The sequence below is a fragment of the Nomascus leucogenys genome, chromosome 3 (assembly GCF_006542625.1).
Source record: "Nomascus leucogenys isolate Asia chromosome 3, Asia_NLE_v1, whole genome shotgun sequence".
In the NCBI taxonomy this organism is placed as follows: Eukaryota; Metazoa; Chordata; class Mammalia; order Primates; family Hylobatidae; genus Nomascus; species Nomascus leucogenys.
Genome location: NC_044383.1, coordinates 128,131,145 through 128,142,107, shown reverse-complemented (window position 1 = coordinate 128,142,107; position 10,963 = coordinate 128,131,145). Strand labels below are relative to the sequence as shown.

At 34.1% G+C, this 10,963-nt stretch overlaps 1 pseudogene; it reads right to left on the bottom strand.

Annotated features, from left to right (window-relative positions):
- Positions 1–9,192: 9,192 nt before the first annotated feature.
- Positions 9,193–10,963, bottom strand: part of LOC105739567 — a 78,904-nt pseudogene continuing 77,133 nt past the window's right edge.

Below are 10,963 nucleotides of genomic sequence, written 5' to 3'. Positions count from 1 at the left end.
TCCCACAGCACGTGGGAATTCAAGATGAGATTTAGGTGGGGACAGAGCCAAACCATATCATTCTGCCCCAGCCCTTCCCAAATCTCATGTCCTCACATTTCAAAACCAATCATGCCTTCCCAACAGTCCCCCAAAGTCTTAATTCATTTCAGCATTAACTCAAAAGTCCACGGTTCAAAGTCTCATCTGAGACAAGGCGAGTGCCTTCTGCCTATGAGCCTGTAAAATTAAAAGTAAGTTAGTTACTTCCTAGATACAATGCGGATCAGGCATTGGGTAAATACAGCTATTCCAGATGGGAGAAATTGACCAAAACAAAGTGGTGGGCTACAGGCCCCGTGCAAGTCCAAAATCCAGCAGAGCAGTCAAAACTTAAAGCTCCAAAATGATCTCTTTTGACTCTATGTCTCCCATCTAGGTCATGCCGATACCAGAGGTGTGCTCCCACAACCTTGGGCAGCTCTGCCTCTGTGGCTTTGCCAGTATAGCCCTCTACTGGCTGCTTTCATGGGCCGGTGTTGAGTATCTCCGGCTTTTCCAGGTGCATGTTACAAGATATTTGTAGATCTACCATTCTGGAGTCTGGAGGATAGTGGCCCTCTTCTCACAGCTCCACTAGGCGGTGCTCCAGTAGGGACTCTGTGTGGGGCTCTGACCCCACATTTCCTTTCTGCACTGCCCTAGCAGAAGTACTCCATGAGGGTCTCACTCCTGCAGCAAACTTTTGCCTGAGCATCCAGGCATATCCATACATCATCTGAAGTCTAGGTGGAGGTTCCCAAACCTTAATTCTTGACTTCTGTGCACCCGCAGGCTCAACACCACGTGGGACCTGCCAAGGCTTTAGGCTCCCACCCTTTGAAGCAACAGCCTGAGCTGTACCTTGTCCCCTTTTAGTCATGGCTGGAGCATCTAGGATGCAGGGCACCAAGTCCCTGGACTGTACACAGCAGAGAGACCCTGGGCCTGGCCCACAAAACCATTTTTTTCCACCTAAGCCTCTGGTCTGTCATGGGAAGGGCTGCCTCAGAGGTCTCTGACATGCCCTGGGGACATTTTGCCCACTGTCTTAGTGACTAACATTCGGCACCTTGTTACCTATGCAAATTTCTGCTGCCAGCTTGAATTTCTCCTCAGAAAATGGGATTATCTGTTCTGTCACATTGTCGGGCTGCAAATTTTCCAAACTTTTATGCTCTGTTACCTTTTTAAAGCTGAATGCCTTCATCAGCACCCAAATTACCTCTTGAATGCTTTGCTGCTTAGAAATTTCTTCCACTAGATACCCTAAATCCACGAATCTCTAGGGCAGGGGCAAAATGCCACCAATCTCTTTGCTAAAACATAACAAGAGTCATCTTTGCTCCAGTTCCCAACTAGTTCCTCATCTCCATCTGAGACCACCTCAGCCTGGATTTCATTGTCCATATATATCATTATCAGCATTTTTGTCAAAGCCGTTCAACAAGTCTCTAGGGAGTTCCAAACTTTCCCACATTTTCCTGTTTTCTTCTGAGCCCTCCAAATTATTCCAACCTCTGCCTGTTATCCAGTTCCAAAGTTGCTTCCACATTTTCAGATATCTTTTCAGCACTACTCTACTCTACTGGTACCAATTTACTGTATTAATCCATTTTCACAATGCTGATAAAGACATACTCAAGACTGGGCAATTTACAAAAGAAGGAGGTTGAATGGACTTATAATTCTAGATGGCTGGTGAGCCCCTGCAATCATGTGGAAGGTAAAAGGCATGTCTCAAATGGTGGCAGACAAGAGAAGAGAGCATATGCAGGGAAACTCCTCCTTATGAAACCATCAGATGTCGTGAGACTTATTCACTACCATGTGAACAGTATGGGAAAGACCTGCCCCCATGATTCAATTTCCTCTCACCTGGTACCTCCCACAACACATGGGACTTCTAGATGAGATTTGGGTGGGGCACAGACAAACCGTATCATTAGTCCTTTGCTGTGAAAACTATCACATACCCACACACACACAGTGTAATATTTGGTTCATACTAAAATTAGATTTTAAACTTCTGCATTTGTTGAATTTTACATATATTTAATTTGTATACACTTACACTTTTATTTTTATAAATATTTATATTTGTTTCTGGATATTTGAAGATTTCATTGTTCTTATTATCAAATAATAATCTTAAGGCTGGATGTGGTGGCTCATGCCTGTAATCCCAGCACTTTGGAAGGCTGAGGCAGGCAGATCACGAGGTCAGGAGATTGAGACCATCCTGGCAAACATGATGAAACCTCGTCTCTACAAAAATACAAAAAAAAAAAAAAAAATTAGCCCAGCATGGTGGTGCACACCTATAGTCCCAGCTACTTAGGAATATTATTATTAAAAGAAATAAATCTCGACATTTATTTATGAAATCACACTACAGAAATGAATCAAACTGATGATGCCTGTTAGTCAGAAGTAGAAAGAAATGCCAAATACCAGATCTGTTAAACATACATAAATTGAAATAGCCTTTTGAAAAATACAATTAATTTATTGATTTTTGTAACTCAATCTAGTAATATCTTAATTCAAGAAAATATTTCAGAAAAAATGTCTAATGTGGTAATATCTGCCATAACAAAGAGAAATATCCACAAAATATTATTTTTAATGTGCATACAAGATATATATGCCCTTTTATGTGAATCTCCTCTTTAAACCAGGAGTTGTTAAAAAAATACAAAAAAAAGTATCCTTGGAATACTTTGAATCAGGGACTGATACCTGTCAATCATGGCATTTGTAAAATGGATTAATAACATTGTAGAATTAAATTATGTAACACATGTAAGGTACTTACCCAAAGCCTGAAGTAAGTGTTCAGTGAAGATAGCATTTATCATTATATTTTAAAGTTATTGTTCTCGTGTAACAAAGTAATAACAAACATTGATTAAACATGTCCTATGTGGCAGACGCTGTGCCATATAATTTTATAGGGATGCATCATAATAGCTTATAAGGCAGAAGCTATTCTGGTTCCCATCCTATGTTTGAGGCAGATAGGGATGGAAGAACTTGCTGTTGAACTTTTATCTGTTTGACTTTAAATTCATGTATTTTATCTATAGTCAATGCTTTCAGGAGTCTGGAATTCAAGTAATTCATTAAAAGACAGGAGCATGCATGTCAACATTTTCCTCACTGAAATGCACAGGTTACCTGACAGTGGAGGACAAAAAGGAATGGTTCTCTCAGTTTGCCTTTGTCTTTTCTAGGGAAAGATAGCAGCTTAAATTCCAGGTCATGTGAATAACTTTATAAAAATAAATTTCATATATAAAAGGTGGGAGCATAATTTTTGCTCCTAAATTTCTTTCTCCCTTTTGTGCATGCTATATTAAAAAAGGAGGAAGATAATAAAAATTAGTGGAGCTTTTTAGATATTGAAACATATTTCATTTGACTATTTGCTTATTAGAACAAGTTTTACATGTTTATATGATCCTATACAGCTTTAAAATAATTAATGGGTTTTGAATAAGTATAATATTTCCATTTATGAATATTTTATTACTGGCTTCATTGCTCACTCAGAAAATATTTACACTAAGTTTCTGAGAAATGAAATATTTCAACAATTAGACCTCTCTTAAGAAAGAGTAAGCATGTGTATTTCAACTTTGAGTAAATTAATATATATACATGTATGTTTTTCTTAGACTTTTTCAAAACAGGTGGGAAAGGCATGAGCAAATAGGTCAGCTTCTGTGCAGAAAGTCATTTTTGTAAATCTATAAGAGAATAAAAAGAAGAGAGCAAAAGAATGTCTTGTTATAACTGCATCTTTAAATGATCATTAGAGAAAACATTACTTATACATTGCATTTTATAACATTTCATTTTCTAAATTATTTTGCCAAGTTATTCCAAGTGCTCCATTTTTTCCCATATGTTGTATCTTACTGCAATTTCAAACAGGACATGTTCTTACATACAGAGCCAAGTTTCAATCTGTGGTGGGCAATTTGTGTTGGAAGTGGTATACAGCAAAACTTAACTAAGATTTCATTTCTGGGAACTAACTCTCCTTTCGGGCAAGAAAGAGATAATAATTACTCATTATTCTTCGTGGTGGATGAATAATGTAAATTTAACCCACTTAGGAACCTAAAATGTATTTTACAAAATATTTAATGATACTTAACAGAACTATTTGAAAGGGGAAATTCGTAACCATTTGAGGTATTTTGGTATTGTAGATAATCAAATCTGAAAAAACAAGTATGAGAATCTTCAAATTGTTTTTTTTTCATATGCTGATAAAATTTAATTGAGAAACATGGGTATCTTAAAACTTTTAGTTCTCTGCTGGGTGTTAGAAATCTATCTATTTGCATCTCGTATGTGGTATTCTCCTGGATTCTTCAAGCTAAAAAGTGTAAGAAAGTTCTCAGCAGTATAATCCATCTTATACCATTTGGAATATGTTTATTTATGTGCATGTATTAAAAGGAAGACTATATAATCATGGTCCTATGAGAATAAAGAAGCAGGAGAAAAAAACCCACAAATCATTTTAATATGACCCTGTTGTCTCCGTTAGACTTTCTTATCCTCGTAAGTTCATGTTTTTCGATGGGTAAAGATTCTTCTTTGCAAAGCAGAAAGAGCCTGGTCAAACAGCAATATGGCATTAGGTATATAAATAACCAAATTCAATGGCGAATTGAATTTAGTATGCATGTCTAGCTTATTTTAAAGGCAGATTTATCCAAATAGCAAATTACTAATAGCAGTGTTATTATTTCTGCTAATGTGTTTAATCAAATACATCTCTTGGAATTAAGAAAAGCCATATAAAAGTGCACGCTGGAATGCAGGTGTGCTTGATCTGCCTGCCTTAGTTTTGTATTTCAGCCTAAGCTATAATAAGCTGTCTGGAGTATTTAAAAATTAGAACTGTTTTTCTTCTTTGGCAGTTTGCCTAGAAGCATATTAATAAAACGTAGTACTGTTTGAATAGAATGATTTGACATAACTCATTGCACAGGACAAGAGAGCACATTTTATCCCAAGAGAATTTATTATTAGAGAATGAATTCAAGAAATAGAAAACAGGGATAAATGTTTGAACACTTTAAATGATTTTTAGTTATTCACTTTACATTGAACTCAGTTTTAGTATACTACATTGGCTTCTTTTAATTAATAAAATATTACTTAATAAAATCAGGGTGGAAAGCTACACACTAGAGGCCAAAAATCACAAAATTCTGGAGGCAAGTTCTACAGTACTCTTAGAGCACCATTTTGGTGTCAGGTAGAAAAGCTTCTATTTAAATTATCTCATAATTATATCCTTTCCATTTACTAACACAAAGTAATTATATAATTTTTTTTTAGTCTAAGCTAGTATCCCACTAAATATTTGTGAGGAATATTTTATTTCACCTGTGCAATAATTCAAAATACCAAATCAGCAATAAAGTCACAGATGACCCAATTTTACTACCCTCAAGCCCACTTTTTTCTTTTTTAGCTTCAAATAAAGAACAATTTTCACCATATATGACAGACCCACAGCTAGTATTATACTGAATGAAGAAAAGTGAAAAACCTTTCTCTTAGATTTGGAACACTACAAGGATGCCCATTTTCATGACTGTTACTCAATATAGTACTGTAAGCCCTAGCTAGAGCAATCAGAAAAGAGAAAGAAAGAAAGAAAGAAAGAAAGAAAGAAAGAAAGAAAGAAAGAGAAAGGAGAAAGAAAGAAAGAAAGAAAGAAAGAAAGAAAGAAAGAAAGAAAGAAAGAAAAAGAGAGAAAGAAAGAAAGCAAGTCCCAAATTGGAAGGGAAGAAGTCAAATTATCCTTGTTTACAGATGATGATCTTATATTTGGATAAACCTAAAGACACCACCAAAAAACTATGAGAAGTGATGAACAAATTCAGTTAATTTGCAGGATACAAAATCAATATACAAAAATCAGTAGCATTTCTGTACACCAGTAATGAACTAGCTGAGAAAGAAATCAAGAAAGTAATCCCATTTACAATAGCTACAGTTATAATAGAATACCGAGAAATTAACCAAATAAATGACCTCTACAATGAAAACTATAAAACATTGATGAAATTGAAAAGAACACACACACAAAATGGGAAGATATTCCACATTCATAGATTGAAAGAATCAATATTATCAAAATGTTCAACCTAACCAAAGCAATATATACATTCAATGCAATCCCTATCAAAATACCAATGACATTATTCACAGAAACAGAAAAAAAATCCTAAAATTTATATGGAACCACAATAGCCACAGCTGTCCTGTGTAGAAATAACAAAACTGGAAGAATCACAATACCTGGCTTCAAATTATACTACAGAGCTATAGAAACCAAAACAGCATGGTACTTCCATAAAAACAGACACTTAGGCTAATGGAACAGAATACAGAACCCAGAATTCATACATCTATAATGAGTCCATTTTTGACAAAGGTGCCAAGAACATACATTGGGGAAAAGATAGTCTCTTCAATAAATGGTGATGGGAAAACTGAATATCCATATGCAGAAAAATGAAACTAGACTCTCACCACATATAAAAATCAAATATCTCTCACCATATATAAAAATCCAATAAAAATGGATTACAGACTTAAATGTAAGACCTCAAACTATGGAACTACTATAAGAAAACATTGGGGAAACTCTAGGACCTTGGAGTGGGCAAAGATTTCTTGAGTAATACCCCACAAGCACAAGCAACCAAAGCAAAAATGGACAAATGGTATCACATCAAGTTAAAAAGCTTCTGCACAGCAAAGGATACAACCCACAAAGTGAAGAGGCAACCCACAGAATGGGAGAAAATATTTGCAAACTACTCATCTGACAAGGAATTAATAACCAGAATATATAAGGAGTTCAAACAACTCCAGAGGAAAAAAATTTAGAAATCTGATTAAAAATGAGCAAAAGATATGAATACACATTTCTTAAATGAAGACATACAAATGGCAAACAGGCATATGAAAAGGTGCTCAACATCAATGATCATCAGAGAAATGTAAATCAAAACTGTAACGAGGTATCATCTCACGCCAGTTAAAATGGCTTATATCCAAAAGACAGCAAATGCTGGCAAGAATGTGGAGAAAAGGGAACCCTGGTACACTATTGGTGGGAATGTAAATTAGCACAACTAGTATGGAAAACAGTTTGGAGGGTCCTCAAAAAACTAAAACTAGAGCTACTATATGATCCAGCAATCCCACTTCTTGGTATATACCCTAAAGAAAGGCAATCAGTATGTTGAAGAGATGTCTGCTCTGTCATGTTTATTGCAACACTGTTCACAATAGCTGAGATTTGGAAGCAACCTAAGTGTCCATCGACAGATGAAATGGATAAACAAAATGTGGCACATGTACACAATGGAGTACTATTCAGCCTTATAAAAGAATGAGATTCTGTCATTTCTAACAACATGGGTGGAACTGGAGGTCATTATGTTACATGAAATAAGCCAGGCACAGAAAGACAAACTTCACATGTTCTTACTTATCTGTGGGAGCTAAAAGTTAAAATATTTGAACTTACGGAGTTAGAGAGTAGAATGTTGGTTACCAGAGACTGGGAAGGGTAGCAGAAGGGGAGGGGGAAGTGAGGATGATTAATAGGTGCAAAATAAAATTAGAATGAAAGGGATCTGTTATTTGATAGCATTACAGGCTGACTACAGTAAATGATAATTTATTGTACATTTAAAAATGACTAAAAGAGTATAATCGGATTGTTTGCAAAAGAAAGAAAGGATAAATGCTTGAGGTGATAGACACCCCATATACCCTGATGGGATTATTAAGCATTGTATGATTATATCATACTATCTCATGTATCCCATGAACGTATACTCCTAATATGTACCCACAAAAATTAAAAATAAAAATAATTTTCTTTTATTAGAAAACAAGTTTTCAAATTTACAAAGTCAGGTGTATTTCAATTCATTGACATACCATCCTATCGTAGAATTATTTAGAGCATTAATATTATCGTCTCAACTATATTCTGCCAATTAGATTTCTAAAGTACGCACGAGAACAATTTGCCAAAGACTTGAGCCTTTGGTTCTAAAATGGTAGCTCTTCCTTTATTGTATGTTTTTCAGGTTGATGGTGGTAGATGAATGCCAACTGAAGTATGTATGAGGGAAAACAATACCATAAATAATAACCAAACCCATGTTGTGATTGTTAGAATTTTTAAAACTAACATGATTTTATTTTCTGTTTTTAATTAATATTCATTTCATTATTTTAAGCCTTAAATAATTAGATTTTATAAGTATGGGACTTGATGATAAATTTCTTTAAATCTTTGACTTACTATTTGGCAACATATGGATTGTAGGATTGTGTGAAATTGTGGAATTAATAATTGTATTTGATGTATTGGCATTGCTGTCTCCTCTTATTTTAAAGAAATAATAAGTTTAATTCAAATAAAATTAGAAGCAATTCCAACAGGAGTTTTCCCCCTTTCTATCTCAGAATCATGTTTTCCTTTCCATCCCAAAATTTATGAAATGAATATTCTTGAATTTATTTTGACGTTGTGCCTTTTTATGAGTGAATCCTCACTGATAAAATAGAAGTTATTCATTGCACTTATTCTATTTATTTAAATCACACGTATTTTGTATTTCTTAATTTAATAAATAAAAAATCTTAGTGTAGCATGAATAATTTTTTTTCTTGTAATAAACATTAGTTTATAAATATTAGTTTATAAAACTTCATTACGGGCATATAATCTGAGAAGCACCTACAAAAAAATTGTATTTTTTTAAACAAGAATGCAGATGCCGTTTATTTGGTCCATAAATATAGTCGTTGAGTTTTACAAAACATCGAATATAAATAACCTGAAACTGCAACAATACACAAAAATTGGCTTCTTACACAGACATACAAGGCAGTACAAACTGAAAACTTGAGTAAATTAACATTGTTTTACATTAATATACATAGTGCCATTTAACATTTAAAAACAAGTTTTAATGCATAGCACTTGATACTTCTTTGAATCTGTTTCAGTCAGTTAAGAGTATGAAAATGGTTAGATCTAGGCTAAAAATAATTATTCTTCTAGCCAAAAATAAAGGCATAATATTTTTAACCAGGTATCAACTTTACAAAACCACAATATTTTGAAACTATTAATGATACCTAAGGGTATTTACGTTAAAAAGGCAACATGCATTGTGTTGTTTTATCTCATGACTGGTTATGCACACACTTTGTTCAAAGGGTTTTTAAAACTATATTCCCACTTTCAATACAGCATATTGCAATGTGTCTAACAGTTCTAGCAAAATGAATGCTTTCAAAGGGAGCAGAATCATTTTCAAGTCACTGGTGTCAATTTTTTCCCTTTGGAACAAAGGACCTAACAATCTGGTTCTGCTCAGATAACCTAAATAGTAAGAGGGTTCTGTTTAGAGGCATTTCTGTTCAATCTAATGCTATGACATCATCAAGCTCTTCCTTCTGTTCTATACGTGACCTCTTTGCACTGAGATTCTCTTTCTCATCTAATTTCCTCTTGCGGCTTCTCTCTTCTTCACTGACATCAGCATTATTTGAAGAATCTTCTTCATCCTAATCAATTATGAGAACGTCATCTTGCTCTTGAGCTGTGGAGGTGGAGGGCTGAGCTCCATCATCACTGCCATTGGTTATGCTTTTGGCAGCATCTTCAGCTTGTTTGGGCCCCACTTTTTCTGGGGCATCACCAACTTCAAATTCAACATCCTTTCCTGGGTCTTCACTATGAAGGATATTGATAATTGTATTTGAATGTAAATTTTTATTTGTTTACAAACAGGAGAAAAGTCACATTTAGGAAAATTGAAATCTGTAAAGATTAGAGAGAAATGAAATAAATTGAAGGTGCTCTTTTCAGACACAAATGTTTTGACTGAAAAAATCCTGGGTTTGATTTCAACTGCTTATTTTATGAAAACAGAAAATCTTGTCCTTTCAGCCTACTTTTTTGAGAGAGTTTTTAATTCAATGTGTGAAGTCTACTCTGTTTTAACAGTTTAATTGATGTATCATGTTTTGTCGATTATAGGAATTACTTGCATGATTTTATGTTGATGTAACTGTCTTCTGAAATGATTAAACTATTGTTAGATAAGGTATTTCTTGGAGCATAATTTTTAAAAACTATATTATAGGATTTAATATATATTAGTATAATCACTCTCAAGCTATTCTAACAGAAAGGCTGCAAAAGTGGTGACAAATGTGTCTTAACTCAAGTTTCATGATGTAATTATTGCTTGGCAAAGTAAAAGATGGGTCTGGAATCTTGAAGCAAAAATTGCTGCACTTGATTGATCTTTAAAGACAATGTTTCATTCCTTTTTGCACACATACTTTATGGTATGATAGCATTCTTGTTCTCTAGAGACTTAAAAACAATAGTGTTTTGGCGGAGTGTCAAAACACTTGCATAGAAAACAAAATATTCACATATCATCTGTTTCTTAATATTTGGTGTTTATATGAAACCACTATATGATTATTTGAAACTTTCATCTTATCTGAATATTTTCTTGTTGATACAGGTTAAAGTCTCCTATTAGATCCTAGTGGCTAGGTTAAATACAAATAAATTATTTTATTAGTACAGGTTTTATATTCTTTTCTTAATTGAGTCAGTTACCTCAAAGTATATGAAATCAATATTTTTCTTAATGTCTCTGTCACTTGCTAATAATCATTAAAGAAAAATAAAGAATACATTTTAAAAAATCTAAATAATTAAGATTTCTTCACTGAGCTCTTAGGAATAATAATAACCACTGCAAATAATAGTCAGTGAAGCTTTTGTAGATCTGCTAACTAGATATAGAAGGTAAGAGACAAAAACAAGAACAGGTATAGCAAAGGAATTGCCTCC